The following is an 18,049-nucleotide window of genomic DNA, read 5'->3' as shown; positions in this document are numbered from 1 at the left end:
CGGCAGGAACCACATAAACAGAGCCCCACCATCTTTCTACTTTTAGTTCGAGCAAGAAAAAACTGTCCAGCAGAAACCTCTACAAGGACCTACTCTGAAACCACAACTCCAAGAAACTGCTCCGTTGAATTGGAAGACCTGGGACGATCATAGGCGGGAACGAGGCCCGCGGTGAGGCGTGATCTGTACTGGAGGTAACTCTTAGAACCAATGTGAACAAACACACAGAGGAGAAGCGGCAGACAAGACGAAAGGAAAGAGGAGCAAGATCCTGACCGCTAGACGCTTCCCGGCGAAACCATGTTTCAGACTCTGTAAGAAAACAGGCACATCAAGACTGGGCTTGTTCATCTCTTCCTCCACCATCCTGTCTGGGAATCCATCAAGAGCTTATCTCTTGTGCCACCGAGGGGCAGCCATGATATTTAGTACCATCTAGTGGTGAGGTTGCAAATTGTATTATGGCGTAGCTGTCCTAATATTGCTTCCTTTAATATTTTGCTTCTTTGGTGAAGGGATTGCATGCTCCCTTTCCTCCTTGTGAAAAATAATACGGACAATACCACACTACACCACTACCACAAAAATGACAATTCTCAAGGTGGTTAGCCTCCACTAACACAGTGGACGGTGCATACTGAACAAGCGCACATCACAGATTTCTGATGTCCACCAATCCAGATCTGGATCACCTACAAATTCAGTGGAGTCTTCCCTGCCCTTACTATCTATTTGTCGTGCAAATTTGTTAAAAATCTGTGAAATGCTTTTGAAGAAATTTTTTCAAAGCTACATAAAGTGAAATCTGATCCAGAATCGGATCTTGATCTGGATAACCTCCACAAATTCAGTCGAGTCTTCCAGCCCTAATAACTATATGTGGTGCAAATTTGGTGAGAATCCGTCAAGTCTGTTTTTGATGTTAATTCCTTCAAAGTCTATATAAAGTGAAACTTGATCCAGAATCTGGATCTGGATCACCTCCAAAATGTAATGGGCTCTCCATGGCCTAATATGTATCTGTGGTGAAAATTTCACAAAATCTGTACAGTAGTTTTGGCGTAATCCTGCTAAAAGACAGACAAATACAATACATGAATAAACGCCAATGATTATTATGTCTTGGTGGACGTAACACCCCCTGATTCCTATTGGACCACTGTAACAACATATGCGGCACTCTATGAGGTCCACAATTGAAAAGAAGGCCTCATTCTAACCTTAAGAAAACACTGATTTGTTATTGGTCGTAATTACACATAAGAACAGAAGGTCATGAATGCAATATTCCATTTATGCTAATAAACATCCCTCATTTATAACACTATAGCTTTAAATACTACATTACAGAATAAATAGCCTCAATAAATGAAATTATGAGTTTGACATCATCCAAGTATGGACAGCTCCCAGGCTAATGTTCTAAATGGATAGATAAAGCACAAAGAAAAAGGGAACCATATTATACTTAGAATTTCTTCTTCAGATGGGATTCAAGATCTTGCCAGAGGAAACCTCAACATGCCACAGCAATTAAGGCTGTCTTGGAATTCTCGCATCCGCTTTTGTGGAAAGGCAGATTCTACAAACAAGTGCAGAGACCACATTTTCAAACATCCTGATATTTGTTAAAGCCTTGGTGAGACTGCCGGATTTTTACATCCAGTCGGACACTGGATGTGTGCAGCATTGTGACCAAAGACAGAGGGGAGATCCTGGTGGGTGAGACCAAACAGATGACTCAGAGCCTTGTATCATTAAAGTTTTTTTTTTATTTTTTTTTTCCAAAGTATATGGGGGATCCAGTCTTGTCTGGTGTAAGTTTGGTTTGGAAGACGCCTGCTGACTACACATTTATTGAGGCCTGTTTGATCTACCATACGCCAAGTCAACGCTCAATCGTCAATCATGTTGGTGGTGATGCTAATTAACCCAGCGTAAGCACTACGAGTCTTGGTGGCTGATATGGAACAAATGATTCATCTGAATGTGCCTTTAATGAAACCTCTCGAAGGCAGAATTGGAACCACATGCAGCTACAATGTGGTCAATCTCTGATTCGCTTAGACCCCAAATGGTACCAATGCGTCACAATGAATCATCTGCCACATCTATAGCTGACATAGAAACCTCGGCTAATCCCTACTTTGCTGTGCAATCCATCAGAATGCATCACAGCTGGATTTATCCCTCTTGCAATCATTATCCCGCTTGGATAAACTTTGTTACTGTAAGACTTACTCAATGTGAAAAAATCTGTTTCAGTGAAAACACCTATTCAGCTGCAGCTCCTTAAAATAAAAGAATAATAATACAAAAAATTCTTCTTTACCTATAATAGTTTAGATAACCACCTTGTGCAGCTGCCTTGGTTGCTTTAATCGCCTCTCCCACATTATGCTCCAAAATAATCCAATGATATTATAGGCCAAAACTGAACACTGGGTTAATGGCCAATTTGCTGGGTTGAATGATGTACAATAAATTCTACCATTAAGTCTCAGGAGGTAAACGACTAGAACATTTATTCCATAAATAAAATTGTACAAATGAGATGGTCCCCTTTCCCTATGCCATCGGGGTATATTACACTTGAATCCTGCCGTTGGAAGAAGCCAGGGGTGAGGTCTACCCACAGGCATAGGATGGAGACCAACTGGTGGTGGTATGGAGGAGGGCGTAAGACAGGATGGTGACCAAGGAAGATGCAGGAACCAGAGAAAGCGACACAAAGAGGAGGCAGAGATGAGGCCAGCAACAGACAGGGACCAATGGGATGCAGCAGAATACAGAGGCACATCTGGAAGCAACCAGGAGGCGGCGGGGTGGAGGGGGGAAAGCCTCAGACAGCTTCTGTAAACAGGCAAAAGGTGAGTCAGGATTGGCATCTATAACTGGCTTCAGCATTTACTATTGGTCGCCGTTGATGCCGAAATTGAGAACAGCTGTTTCTATAGTAGAGAAGCTTGAATCTTCGACTGGACTGGGTTGCTTGACGCGAGGATGTTTCGCTTCAAATCACAGAAGCTTCCTCAGCTAAAATTCTTGCTCTGGTAGTCTGACTTCTGTCTTGACTCTTGTAGAGAAGAATAAACAGAAGCCACAAAAGCTGGAGATTTAAACCTAACCAGACCCCTCCTACCGAGAGGCAGACTGCTATAGGCTAGTGGACTAAACAATAGCTCTAATTAGCACCTATTGTGCTTTAGTTAGCACCCTCCTATGACAGGGCATCTGTCCCTCCTAATGATGTGACGGCGCCTCTCCTGATGGCTCGCCTGAAGACTCTCCTTATGACGTGAATGACTCATTACATGAACAAAAGACTGAAACTGCGTTGACCTGGTACCCCATTTAAACAGGGGACAAAGCATGTCTCAGACCCCCTCCCCGGTTAAGGCTGGGTTTCAACTGTTTCACATAAAATGCCTCCTTCACTCCTCTCTCAAACCAATTCCTTTCTCTGGCTAAGATTTTAACTTGAACTGTCAGTGCTGTTACCGGATGTCATGGAAGACAATGCTCTATGAAGCAAACTTTCTTTTGTGAGATTTTTGTGGTTAACATGCACACAGTGTGTCCCTTTCCGACAGTGCCATGTGAAAGAAAGGATATGAAACATGTATTTCATTGAAGACATGAAATTGGTGTAAACACAAACTTTATTTCCTTGGAATAACAACTTCCAAATAACAAAATGACAAGAATCCAATAACACGATAAATTCAGCGGTCATAAAAGGATGACATACGAATGGTATGAAACACGGCATAACCCTTCTGTCAACCCTTTTTAGATCAAGAAATTTAACCAAAACAAAGGGTAACAGGAATGAAAACCTAGTAACAGTACTGACCTATGTCAGTGCTGTGACTTGTCATTCCTGTCACCAGTACATTACCAATTAAATTCAACACATAAACAGAAACAACTTTTATTCATAGAATAAGGTACTACACACCCTATCAACATTTCTTTATATCTTGAGTTTTTTACTTCTTTTCCATAGATTTGCACACTGAACAATGACCATCACAATGTGCCTCTCCTCCAAGGCAATTTGTGCCTTCGAAATGCCATTATCAGCTACTTACGAGGTCTGTTAGAAAAGTATTCGACCTTTTTATTTTTTTCAAAAACCTGATGGATTTGAATCACGTGTGCTTGCATGAGCCAACCTTGAACCTTCGTGCGCATGCGTGAATTTTTTTCACTCCTGTCGATTGTGTCATTTCCTGGTAAGCAGCCTTTGTGTGAGGTGCGTGTCATGCGCTCGGCATTTTTTCATTCCAAGGAAAATGGCGGAACAACTGGAGCAGCGCGACTGCATCAAATTTTGCCAGAAACTGGGCGACAGCCAGGTGGAAACCATTTGGATTATTCAGACGGCTTTTGGTGACGATCCTATGGGCATCACACAGATTAAGGAGCGGTACAACCGGTTTAAAGACGGCCGCACAACAACGGAGAGCGAGCCACGCTCCGTGCGGCCATCAACATGTTGAAATGACCAGATCATTTCCAAAGTGAACGCTGTGGTGATGCGGGACCGTTGTGTGACTATCTGAAAAATTGCAGAAGAGGTGGACATCAGCACTTTTTCGGCACATTCCACTGTGACAGAAGGTTTGGCCATGAAAAGAGTGGCTGTGAAATTCATGCCGATGGCTTCGGCACGAAGCTGCTGATGGAGCAAAAGCACCTCCGTGTTGAAGTCTCACAGGACATGTTGTGACATGCCCACCTCTTCCACAATTTCTCGGATAGTCACACGACTGAAAAGCCACCGAAAGCCGTCTGAATCTTACGAATGGTGGAAGAGGTGGGCATCATTTTTCAGAGTCCAGCATGTCCTGTGAGACTTCAACAAGGAGGCGCTTTTGCTCCGTCAGCAGCTTCGTGCCGAAGCCATCGGCATGAATTTCGCTCTAACTCTTTTCATGGCAAAATCTTCTGTCACAGTGGAATGTGCCGAAAAAGTGCTGATGTCCACCTCTTCCGCAATTTCTCGGATAGTCACACGACTGTCCCGCATCATCACAGCATTCACTTTGGAAATGATCTGGTCATTTCAGCATGTTGATGGCCGCCCGGAGCGTGGCTCACTCAAACGTCAACTCAAACATTTGCAACAATACCTTAGCTTATGTGGAGTTTACCAATTCAGAGTTCAAACCCCACCATCAAAACGTTTGAGAAAATTACAACCTCAATTCAATTAAAGTTGGGACATTGTGTGAAATGTAAATAAAAATAGAATACAATGATTTGCAGAATACAATGAAAAGGATCTTACCGCATGGCTCAGGAACACTTCAGAAAACCATTGTCAGTTAACACAGTTCACTGCTACATCTACAAGTGCAAGTTAAAACTCTACCAAGTACAGCAAAAGCCATACATCAACAACATCAAGAAACGCAGCTGCCTTCTCTGGGCCTGAGCTCATTTGAAATGGACAGACGCAAAGTGGAAAAGTGTGCTGTGGTCTGATGAGTCCACATTTCAAATTGTTTTTGGAAATCATGGACGTCGTGTCCTCCGGACAAAAGAGGAAAAAGACCATCCAGATGGCACCATCAATGCTGAAAGGTACATCCAGCTTTTGGAGCAACACATGCTGCCAACCAAGCAACATCTTTTTCAGGGATGTCCCTGCTTATTTTAGCAAGACAGTGCCAAGCCACATTTTGCACGTGTTACAACAGTGTGGCTTCATAGTAAAAGAGTGCGGGTACTAGACTGGCTTGCCTGCAGTCCAGATCTGTCACCCATTGAAAATGTGTGGCGCATTATGAAGCGCAAAATACGACAATGGAGACCCCGGACTGTTGAAACAACTGAAGTCGTACATCAAGCAAGAATGGAAAGAATTCCACCTACAAAGCTTCAACAATTAGTATCCTCAGTTCCCAAACACTTATTGAGTGTTGTTAGAAGGAAAGGTGATGTAACACAATGGTAAACATACCACTGTCCCAGCTTTTTTGAGACGTGTTGTAGCCATCCATTCCAAAATGAGCAAATATTTGCACAAAAACAATAAAGTTTATCAGTTTGAACATTAAATATCTTGTCTTTGTGGTGTATTCAATTGAAAATAGGTTGAAGAGGATTTGCAAATCATTGTATTCTGTTTTTATTTACATTTTACACAATGTCCCAACTTCATTGGAATTGGGGTTATACTCCATATCATGAACAAAGTCCTCCACAAGCCTCCCACAGTAGGCCTAGGCTATAAAAAGCACTGTTTTCAATAAAATATCTGGGAAATATAAGGGTTAATATTAGAAAACTCAGCCACATGAGGTGTGCAGCCAGTACATTCTGAGTGCCGGTCCCAAGCCCGGATAAATAAGGAGGGTTGCGTCAGGAAGGGCATCCAGCATAAAACAAGCCAACCCAACTATGCAGACTAAGAATCGAATTTCCATACCGGATCGGTCGCGGCCTGGGTTAACAACGTCTGCCACTGGTGCTGTTGCCCAACAGGGTGCTGGTAAAAATTGGGCTACTGCTGGGTGAAGACGGTGAAGAAGAGGAGGAGAACGTTTCCACAAACGGCGGGAGAAGAAGAAAACTAGAATGGTGGAAATGAGAGCAGGGACTTTGAATGTTGGTAGTATGACTGGTAAAGGGAGAGAGCTGGCTGATATGATGGAGAGGAGAAAGGTACACATATTGTGTGTGCAAGAGACCAAGAAGAAGGGAAGTAAGAGCAGGAGCATCGGCGGTGGGTACAAGTTGTTGTACCATGGTGAGGACAGGAAGAGAAATGGTGTTGGGGTCATTTTAAAAGGAAAGTATGTAAAAGTGTGTTGGAGGTTAAGCTAGTGTCTGACAGGGTGATGAGTGTGAAGTTGGAAATTGAAGGGGTGATGATGAATATCATCAGTGCATATGCCCCACAGGTAGGTTGTGAGATGAAGGAGAAAGATGTCTGGAATGTGTTAGATGAGGTGGTGGAGAGTGTGCCCAAACATGAAAGAGTGGTGATAGGGGTAGACTTCAATGGACATGTTGGTGAAGGGAACAGAGGTGATGAGGAAGTAATGGGTAGATATGGTATCAAGGATAGAAATGGGGAAGGACAGATGGTAGTTGATTTTGCAAAAAGGATGGAAATAGCTGTGGTGAATACCTACTTTAAGAAAAGGGAGGCGCACAGGGTAACATATAAGAGTGGAAGAAGGTGCACACAGGTGGACTACATGCTTTATAGGAGATGCAAGCTAAAAGAAATCAGAGACTGTAAGGTGGTGGCAGGAGAGAGTGTCGTTAGCATAGGATGGTTGTTTGTAGGATGACTTTAGAGGTAAAGAAGAAGAGAGTGAGAGCTCAACAAAGGATCAGATGGTGGAAGCTGAAGGAAGAAGACTGTTGTGTGAAATTTAGCGAGCAGGTGAGAGAAGCACTGGTTGGAGGGGAAGCAATTTTGGACAGCTGGAAAAGTACTGCAGATGTGGTGAGGGAGGCAGCTAGGACAGTACTGGGTATGACATCTCAACAGTGGAAGGAAGACAAGGAGACTTGGTGGTGGAATGAAGAGGTCCAGAAAAGCATAAGGAGAAAGAGGTTGGCGAAAAAGTTTTGGGATAGTCCGAGAGATGAAGAAAGTAAACAGGAGTACAAGGAGATGCGGCGTAAGGTGAAAAGAGAAGCGGCAAAAGCAAAGGAAAAGGCATATTGCGAGCTGTACAAGAAGTTGACTAGTAAGGAAGGAGAAAAGGACTTGTACCGATTGGCCAGACAAAGGGACAGAGCTGGAAAGGATGTGCAGCAGGTTAGGGTGGTAAAAGATGCACATGATAATGTGCTGACAAGAAAGGAGTGTGTGCTGAGAAGGTGGAGGGAATATTTTGAAGAGCTGATGAATGAAGAAAATGAACGAGAGAAAAGGCTGGATGATGTGGTGAGAGTAAATCAGGAAGTACAAGAGATTAGTAAGGAAGAAGTGAGTGCTGCTATGAAGAGGATGAAGAGTGGAAAGGCAGTTGGTCCAGATGACATTCCAGTGGAGGCATGGAAATGTCAAGGAGAGATGGCAGTAGAGTTTCTAACCAGATTGTTTAATAAAATCTTGGAAAGTGAGAGGATGCCTGAGGAGTGGAGACAAAGTGTGCTGGTTCCTATTTTCAAGAACAAGGGTGATGTGCAGAGCTGCAGTAACTACAGAGGCATAAAGCTGATCAGCCACATGGGAAAGAGTAGTAGAAGCTAGGCTTAGAAAAAAGGTGAAGATCTGTGAGCAGCAATATGGTTTCATGCCGAGAAAGAGCAATGCAGATGCAATGTTTGCTCTGAGAATACTGTTGGAGAAGTACAGAGAAGGCCAGAAGGAGTTACATTGTGTGTTTGTGGACTTAGAAAAAGTTTATGATAGGGTGCCAAGAGAAGAGTTGTGGTATTGTATGAGGAAGTCTGGAGTGGCAGAGAAGTATGTTAGGGTAGTGCAGGACATGTACAAGAATAGTGTGACAGCGGTGAGATGCGCAGTCAGATTGACAGACTCATTCAAGGTGGAGGTGGGATTACACCAAGGATCAGCTCTGAGTCCTTTCTTGTTTGCAGTGGTGATGGACAGGTTTACAGATGAGATCAGACAGGAGTCCCCATGGACTATGATGTTTGCAGATGACATTGTGATCTGTAGTGAGAGTAGAGAGCAAGTTGAGTCTAGTCTGAAGAGGTGGAGATATGCTTTGGAGAGAAGGGGAATGAAAGTCAGTAGAAGCAAGACTGAGTACATGTGTGTGAATGCGAGGAAGCCCAGTGGAAAAGTACAGTTACAAGGAGTAGAAGTGGTGAAAGTAGATGAGTTTAAATATTTGGGGTCAACTGTTCAAAGTAATGGAGAGTGTGGTAGAGAGGTGAAGAAGAGAGTGCAGGCAGGGTGGAGTGGGTGGCGAAAGGTGGCAGGAGTGATTTGTGACCGAAGAATATCAGCAAGAGTGAAGGGGATATTTTACAAGACAGTAGTGGGACCAGCTATGTTGTACGGCTTAGAGACGGTGGCACTAACAAAAAGACAGGAGATGGAGCTGGAGGTGGCAGAGCTGAAGATGTTAAGATTCTCTTTGTGAGTGACAAGAATGGACAATATTAGGAACAGGGACAGCTCAGCTGGGACGGTTTGGAGACAAAGTCAGAGAGGCGCAATTGACATGGTTTGGACATGTGCAGAGGAGGGACCCAGGGTATATAGGGAGAAGGATGCTGAGGATGGAGCCACCAGGCAGGAGGAGAAGAGGGAGGCCAAAGAGGAGGTTTATGGATGTGCTGAGGGAGGACATGCAGGTGGTTGGTGTGACAGAGGAAGATGCAGAGGACAGGGTGAGATGGAAATGATTGATCTGCTGTGGCGACCCCTAACGGGAACAGCCGAAAGACAAAGAAGAAGAAGAAGAAGAAGAAGGGTTAATATTAGAACATATCCCTGAACTGTCATTGCTGTTACTCTGTGTCAATGATGTTACCACATGCAACTTAACAGCACTGAAAAAAATGACAAAAATACACTTTTATTCATGGACCACAAGCTTACTGTGCTGATACTTTCACCTTGGTTGCATCTCTCATCATGCCTCTTACGTCCCTAAGTTGTTCCTCCTTTCTCTCGAGCATATAACGCAAATTACAGTAACAGCACTGACAGTGAATTAACATACTGGGCCAAAAATCAGGAGTACTTACCAAATTTAGAAGACACAAGCCACCATTTCTGCCATTTTTAATTCCCTCCAAAATTAAGTCCAACCTTTTGGCCACTGAAAGAACTGAATTAATAGTCAGTCTGTTCAGCCTCTCTGGAAAATGTGGTTTGGTAACAGCACTGACACTGAATCGCAGAACAGAGACTGTCAGTAAAAAATAAAAATATACTTTGTGAATTAGTAACCTTGTCCCTGGGGAAATGAACTGACCACAATCTTTTTAGTAGATTAAGCCAAAACTACTAAATTCACGCTAAATTCGACAAAAAAAGGCATTGCAAATTTTAACCCAGCCCATTGGACAGCCCAGTTTTGTGAATTACTAATTTTATATTTATTATTTCTAAAATATAAGATAAGATAAATTTTATTGATCTCAGAGGTGAAATTCACGTTACGTCAGCTCTTAAAAACACACAAAATGGGTGCAAGTAGAGTAAATGTCATCAAACAGCGTGTGCAAGGATAAGCAATATAATAATAATACTTGTAACAGTACAAGACAAAGAAATGAGGTAGAAGATAGAATATATATATATATATATATATATATATATATATATATATATATATATATATATATATATATATATATATATATATATATACACACACACACACACATATACATACACGCATACACATATGCACACACATACCTATACACCTACACATATACGTATCTGGGTAGGATTACTTTGAAAGAATACATGTGGATTACATGTGTGTATGTACATACATTTGGATTACTTGTAATCTGATTACTTTTGGATTACATTTCAAAGTAATCCTACCCAACCTTGTACATATGCATATATAAACATGATTGGGATTGAAAAGGAGATAGGAGCATCTTATTTACAATATGTGAAATGGAGTTTAGATGTGGTAAGGTGACATTAGTGCAGGGATTTGTAAACAAGTTGTCATTGCACATGATTTGTGGACATATTATTGCATGTGGTTATTTCACAGTGTTATTGTACAGTCTGACAGCAGCAGGAAGGAACGACCTGCAGTATCGTTCCTTCTTGCACTGAGGGTGCCTCAGTCTGTCACAGAACGAGCTGCTCAGCTCCACTACAGTCCAGTGCAGTGGGTGAGAGGAGTTGTTCATGATGGACTTGAACTTGGTTAACACCCTCCTCTCACCCACCTCCTCCAGAGACTCCAGAGGACAGCCCAGGACAGAGCTGGACTACCTGACCAGCTTATTCAGTCTCTTTCTCTCTAGCGCTGTGCTGCTCGGGGCCCAACAGACGACAGCATAGAGGAGAGCAGAGGCTACAACAGAGTTGTAGAAGGTCTTAAGCAGAGGCTTGCTCACTCCAAAGGATCTCAGTCTCCTCAGGAGGTGGAGGCGACTCTGGCCTTTCTTGTATAGGGCGTTGGTGTTGTGAGTCCAGTCCAGTTTGTTATTGAGATGAACACACAGGTATTTGAAACTGTCCACACTGTTTATGTCCACCCCCTGGATGTTCACCAGTGGGTGAGGTGGTGGTTTCCTCCTGAAGTCGATCACTATCTCCTTCGTCTTACTGGTGTTGAGACACAAGTGGTTGCGCTCACACCAGTTCACAAAGTCTGTGATGACCGACCGGTACTCCAGCTCGTTCCCCTCAGACACATGACCCACAATGGCGGAGTCATCAGAGAACTTCTGGAGGTGGCAGCTGTCCGTGTTGTAGGTGAATTCCGAGGTGTAAAGGGTGAAGAGGAAAGGTGAGAGGACGGTGCCCTGGGGGGCCCCGGTGCTGCACCTTACCACCTGAGACTGACAGCCGCGCAGCCGCACGTACTGCGGGCGGTCAGTGAGGTAGTCGATGGTCCAGGCGGCGAGATGTCCATCCACACTTGCGTTTTCCAGCTTCCCCCCCAGCAGCGCCGGTCTGATGGTGTTGAAAGCGCTGGAGAAATCAAAGAACATGTTCTTTGATGAGAGTCATGTTCTTTGGACTCCATCTCCAGAATATAGTTCTTCTTAGTATTTTAGGGCGTTTAATTGCCTTACATGAGTTGTCTGATGAACCTTTATTCCAGCAGCTAGCCGAGGACACAAAATGTTCAGTTACTGTGAAATGACCCTCCTGTTATCATCTATGGAACTGTGGGTACAGGGTTGTGGATACAAGCAGCGGAAATGAGACTCCTCCCTCAGGTATCTCTCAGCGATCATTTATTTTTGTGTAACACCTGAATAGATCGTCATTTGATAGGTGGATCATGTGGCATACGTCCCATCGTATAGAAAATATTCCATTGTATGATTTAAGCAATTTTCATGCAATTTGGTTTGATTTCCTGTTCATTTTGGGTCCATATGTTTTGCCCTGTTGAATGACCTTTTTGGAAAAATATGTTCATGATACAGAGGATGCTATCTACAGCCTGTGGACTTTGCCTTGATTATGTGGTTACAGCATTGGATCTATTTAGGTGTTTTATAAAGCAAATAATGAATTTTCCCAATTGTGCAATGGAAAAAATGTTTTAATGCTTTTAAAGCATAGACAACATTGCTGCTCTGTTTGTTGCCACGTTGGCAGCACTTAGTCTGTCTACATCACCACAAACCCATATTTGGATAAAGAGGTGGAGCATAGGCAAGAGTGTGCATGATGTGGGTGGGACGAATGAAGCACTGACATACCTCCATGTTTCAGTCCAAACCCAAAATCAGCTAGCAGGCTCAGATTGGTTCTGGTGGTCATTAAATTAGATTTTTGAGGACTGTGTGGTGCTTCTTGTAATGGTTTGCTTTGGTGTAGGCATTCAAAATTATGACCCGCTTCTTTCATCTTAGATGATCTGTTGGGACAATTAACCACACAACAAGCCATATTATTCCAGATATTTGTAATAAAATGCTCAAAAATGACACAACCCTCCACAGCAGCCACTGCCACAGCAAGTGGCCTTTGAGCAATCGACGCTCAGAATCTGAGGTCTTGGCTCAGTGACATCACACAAACTGTCACTCAAAGTAGCCACACCCCAATTAGGCATATGTCTTAAGTAAGGATTAAACAACTCGAAGCTGTGCATTATACGGTTTGAATGCACGACGCGGAGTCTAAAACACCACGACGTGAAGCGAAGTGCATTCAAACCGTGTAATGCACAGCTTCGAGTTGTTTAATCTGCTTATACCATGGTCCCACACAGTGAGCTAACACACAAATATTTATTTAAGTTAACAGAACTTGATAAAAATGCGTAAGTATTTGGGACTCTTTTATGGCAGTCTCAAGATATTTTGCCTCCGATGCGCTTACCGAGTCTGCGGGCTCGGTAAACGCTGCAGCGGGCCGCTCACACCGCCCCCCCTCTCTGCTTTGTGGAGCTGCGGTCAACTCTGGAAACAGGTCCAGAAACTCCGACAGCCCGCAAGGATAGAACCGTTCTCTTCTTCTTTCCCGTCTTCAATGTTGTCCAGTTCGTCCAATGTTAAATCTTTACGCCGTTTTATTTTGGTCAAAAATATTAAAATTCACTTGGAAATCCATGTTTTATCACGTTTCTGTCATTCACCTGTCAAAACACAGCTGATCTGCGCCAGCTGATTTGCGCGTTGCTATGGTGACAACCAGAGCGGAGTGATTATAATAGTGACTTAACTCGCCAAACTACATGTGCGTATACACAAAAATAATGCACGCCAGTTATGGAATTCTCACTGACCATGGTATAAAAGATCTTAAACTAAGACAGTTGTGATAGAGGGAGAAACGTTTATTTCTTCTCAAAGGTTGGACATTTTAACATGGGCTTCTATGGGACGCTGTTCCTTTCTGGAGCCCGCCTCAAGTGGCCAGTCAAGGAACTGCAACTTTTTCTGCTTCCTGCTGTGTCTCACTTTGGACCAAAGCTTCCTGCTTGGTTGAAAGATGGAACATTCCATATTTCAGCACATGAAAATAATCTTTCCATTGCCCTCATAGACATTCATTATTTGTGTACTAAAGTGAGTCATAGTGCATTTAGTGGTTTGTTTGCGATGAGGTTAAAAGTGTATCTTATGACCTCCACCACGGATGTTATGGGATCACTCCCATCTCTGTCTGTTAGCACGATTGCTTAAAAAGCTTTCAACCCATCTGAACCCATATGAAACTTAATGGAATTATCAATCTTATGAAGATGAAGAACACATTATACCCATTACACTTTAGTGTGGATTAAGATCCATATTTATGACAGCAGCTATCTTAGAAATGTGCAGTTTTGCATGAGTTAAGAGGTATATTGAGTAAAAGCGTGTTACATGAATGAACGTGTGAGAATTTATGTGGGAAAGGTATAAATAAATCTATGTGCAGAGTGTGGAGATGTCAAGAAGCATGTGATGAGTTGTGAATTATTGCGAGGGGTTCATACAGCCAGAAACATGCAGGTGAAGCCCCACGGCTTCATAGGGACCAAAAACTGCGGCAACACCATAGGGCACAGAGTGCCCCCTGCTGCAAGGGAGGGGCTATAGGATCAATACGCACCGTTGCAAGGGGGAGAGAATTGACCCTATAGGAACCATAGACCAACCTGCAGGTGTGTGAGCTAGCAGCATCTCCAAGCATGGTGTGCTAACATACAAAGTAAATAATACTAAACTTTTATTCAACAGAAATACTGAAACACAGACTTCTTATAAATGGTTCATTAGTACAATTAGTACAATTAACCACACAGTAGGCCATATTATCTCAGATATTTGTAATAAAAGGAACAAACACGGTCAAGTCTACAGTAGCTAGCAGCTAGTGCTAGCAAGGCCCTCTGAAACATTAGCTGTCACTTAAAGCGACCACGCCACTAATTATTCATACCTATATGTCTTAATACATATAGGTATGAATAATTAGTGAATAATTGTAATAATAAAAATATTACTAAAAATATTAATGAATAGTTAATGTGCCTGCCGAGTTAGCAGCATGTGGTGAGAGGCCGCGCGATGGGTGCAGTTGAGTGACGAGTGTTTTGAACATGACCAAATCACTCGCCATGATGTGGCATTGAGTGTCGTGCTTGTAGCGGTGATGTGGTGAATGCCATGCACACGCCTTCTGTGTGAGAGGGACTTTATACAAAAATTAATATCTGTACATTTATTTATAGAAATCAAAATTGTTGTAATTGTTGTAACTTTTTGTTTTTTCAGGCTCACTTTTGCTAGTGGCCATTCAAGGAACTGCAGGTTTTGCCACTTCTGCTGTGACTTCATTTTTAAGCCCCGGGAGGATGTCTAACCCAATCGCACACCAGTTCATGATGGCATCACGAAAAGTGATTTAATCTATTAGTTCACGATAACGTCAAACAAGCGTAACACAGAATTTGTGGGGTGGCACGTGGGGTGGTTGTGGTTATGGTTGGGGTTAAAATTGTGAATTAAACTTGACTGTGTCACAAAATGTGGCATTTTGTGACAGAATCATGAAAAAAAAATACGAGACTATGCTAAGACAAAATTGAAGGACACCCTCTAATACCCCGTTTTACATCTTACTGAGACCTATATAAGACCCACAACATCATGACAATCTGTCACCTCTCACAAGTCTTGGCTGGTCTCCGTTGTGATCTGTTAACTGCGTTTACACCAAGCTTGCATTGTGACTGAATTGTGCAAGTGAAAAAATATGTTAATATCCGCGATCATTGACTCAACCCCATGCAGAGCCAATTGGGAGTCTATTATGACCCATAGGATCAAGCTGAGAGTGAGTTGAAACGTGAGAGTTTAACAAGACCGATTATGAGACCCATAACTGATTAAGTGAGAGTGAACATTTTTCTATTGCAACTCGGCCGTGGACACGGTGTAAACGGGGTGTTAAAGTGCCATATGTACTCAGTTTTGCATGCAAAATCAAATTTGGCTGAACTGTGAGTGCTCCGAGTGCCATTCTAGTTAAACAGTTTAATTTTGGCAAAGAAGCCCCCTCCACTGCTCCCTCCCACTGTGGCTCACCCTCACCTCACCCCTAAAGGAGGGGGGGAGAGAGAGAGAGAGAGAGAGAGAGAGACAGAGTGTGTTCATATTTGGAGCTGCAGACAGACAGAGCAGCTGTCACACACACACACACACACACACACACACACACACACACACACACACACACACACACACACACACACACACACACACACACACACACACACACACACACACACACAGTCTCCAACTCACGTTTCCACCAGCGAGGAGTGACAAAAAGACACAGTGACAAAGGATTTACTGGCATTAATGCTGTGATCGGAATGGAAACCGATCCACTGGCATTCACAAGGACTTTGATCCGGATGCTGGTGTGATCGCGCGCGCCGACGACAAGCACATGGTAGGTTTACTTTCCGTTCAAAACCACGTGCAGTATGAATTATGTCATAAAATCTACGTTATAGGGTGAAGTCCGTGCTGTGTGTGTGTGTGTGTGTGAGAGAGAGAGATCGGAGCTGTTTGGATGCAGCATAAATGGAAGTTTGTGTGTGTGTGTGTGTGCGCGCGCGCGCGTGTGCAGAGCCGGTATAACGGGCTCCTTTCAGCGGCGCGGCGCCGGCTGCTCCTTCACAATCAATGGCTCACTATGTTATTCTAATCCGCCTCTTGAGTTCACTTTTTCACTTTAAAGTGGTTTAAAAAAGAGAGAGAGAAGCTGCTGCTTATGTCGGAGAATCAAGTCAAGAAAATCTTATCAAATGTTGTTGCGCTCGGCTCGAACACACGCTTACATGATAAACCAACTCATCCTGATTTTTTTCCATCATCCCCATCCTGATTAAAAAAAAAAAAAAAAAAAAAAAAAAATCAGATTCAAATTCAAAAAATTCAAACCCTGATTTTTTTAAAATAAAAAATTCAGGAATGAGTTGGTTTATCATGCCAGCTCATCCTGATTTTTCCCTCATGCTTCCTGATTGTTTTCATCATCCTCATTCTGATTAAAAAAAAAAAAAAAATCAGATTCAAATTCAAAAAATTCAAATCCTGATTTAAACAAAAATCAGGATGAGTTGGTTTATCACGCTTGAGATGCATGACAGGCAGAACAAAGGGGTTTTACCTGCTGACCAATGGGAGATACCAAAACCTGACTGCTGTATGGGCTTAGATTTGTGTCAAAACATATATTTTAAAAGTTGTAAAACAGAAGTGCCATTTTATTGTGATATATTAAAAACAGGTAATGTATTGAAGAGGAGCCTAAAAGCACCTTGACACTTGCATGAATTTGAACTCCACACTGCATTTGTCATGCCAATGCGTCGCACTTTGCCCCATTTGACACCATGCTATAAAATAAAGCCTGCGCCGTGTCATTTCGTAGCCGATGAGACATTTGCTCTCTTGGCTGGCTCTCTTGAGTCAACTTGGCTGATGAAGTCATTCTCTCATCACTCCCAAAATCACAGAGAAATTATCTACAGCTACTGGTTGTCTCGTGTGGTGGAGAATGCACTTGAAATCTCGTCGCAAAAGTAATTATTTAATATATATATATATATATATATATATATATATATATATATATATATATATATATATATATATATATATATATATATATATATATATATGTATGTATTGCAATGGATTGGTAAAAACGTTGCATTTTCATTCCTTCTTATGAGTTAGATAATGTATCTGTAAAGTTATGTTTATTATAGATGTAACATCTCTTCATAATCTAATTTCAGGTCCAGGTGCCCTGCAGGCAGTGACACGCAATGACACACATTGACACGCAGTGTTTTCGAATAGGTTGTGCAATGGTCACGACTAGTTCACGCAAGTGGCACGAAATTAATGCATACCAGAAATTTTGAACATTTCAAAAGTTTCTTTGCACATTGGCACACAGCCACGCACAGTTCACACACAGTTTATGACGAGTTTACTCATTGACGCACAACATTGCCTGCCAGTGTGGGGGTCAAATTTGTGCAAGTGTCAAGGAGGCTTAACAGGTGAGTTTGTAGCATAATTGACAAATATGACGTGTGATGTAATATGATTTAAATATGATTCATAAAAAAACTCAAGCAAAGTCCAATCCTCTGACCTTGACAATAACCAACCAATCAGAATTATTTTCTTTCCTTCATGCACACTCCACACATTCCAGCCAGATAGTTTTCAGACTTGTTTTTCAAAGCAAAGCTGAGAAAGTATGTCTCTAAATTTCTAACAGAACATCAAATTTGAGTTTTTCTTTGTGTGTGTGTGTGTTATAGATAAACATATTTTGTCTTTAAATATTTAATTTCGGAGATCAGTATATCTTGTACATTTGCAGGGATACTTAAATGCTGATAAATACTGGTCATCAAAT

General features: G+C 42.4%; 1 protein-coding gene across 2 annotated transcripts in view; it reads left to right on the top strand.

Annotated features, from left to right (window-relative positions):
• The first annotated feature begins 15,881 nt into the window (after positions 1-15,881).
• The window catches only part of LOC117531108 (carbohydrate sulfotransferase 15-like), a 173,666-nt gene continuing 171,498 nt past the window's right edge, over positions 15,882-18,049 (top strand). For both annotated transcript variants that reach the window (XM_034194145.1, XM_034194146.1), the window contains exon 1: positions 15,882-16,057. The gene's annotated coding sequence lies outside the window, so the exon portion shown is untranslated. The remainder of the gene's footprint in view (positions 16,058-18,049) is intronic.

The sequence above is a fragment of the Thalassophryne amazonica genome, chromosome 18 (assembly GCF_902500255.1).
Source record: "Thalassophryne amazonica chromosome 18, fThaAma1.1, whole genome shotgun sequence".
Taxonomy (NCBI): Eukaryota; Metazoa; Chordata; class Actinopteri; order Batrachoidiformes; family Batrachoididae; genus Thalassophryne; species Thalassophryne amazonica.
The sequence above is the reverse complement of the archived record's forward strand: the minus strand, read 5'-3'. Positions and strand labels throughout refer to the sequence as shown.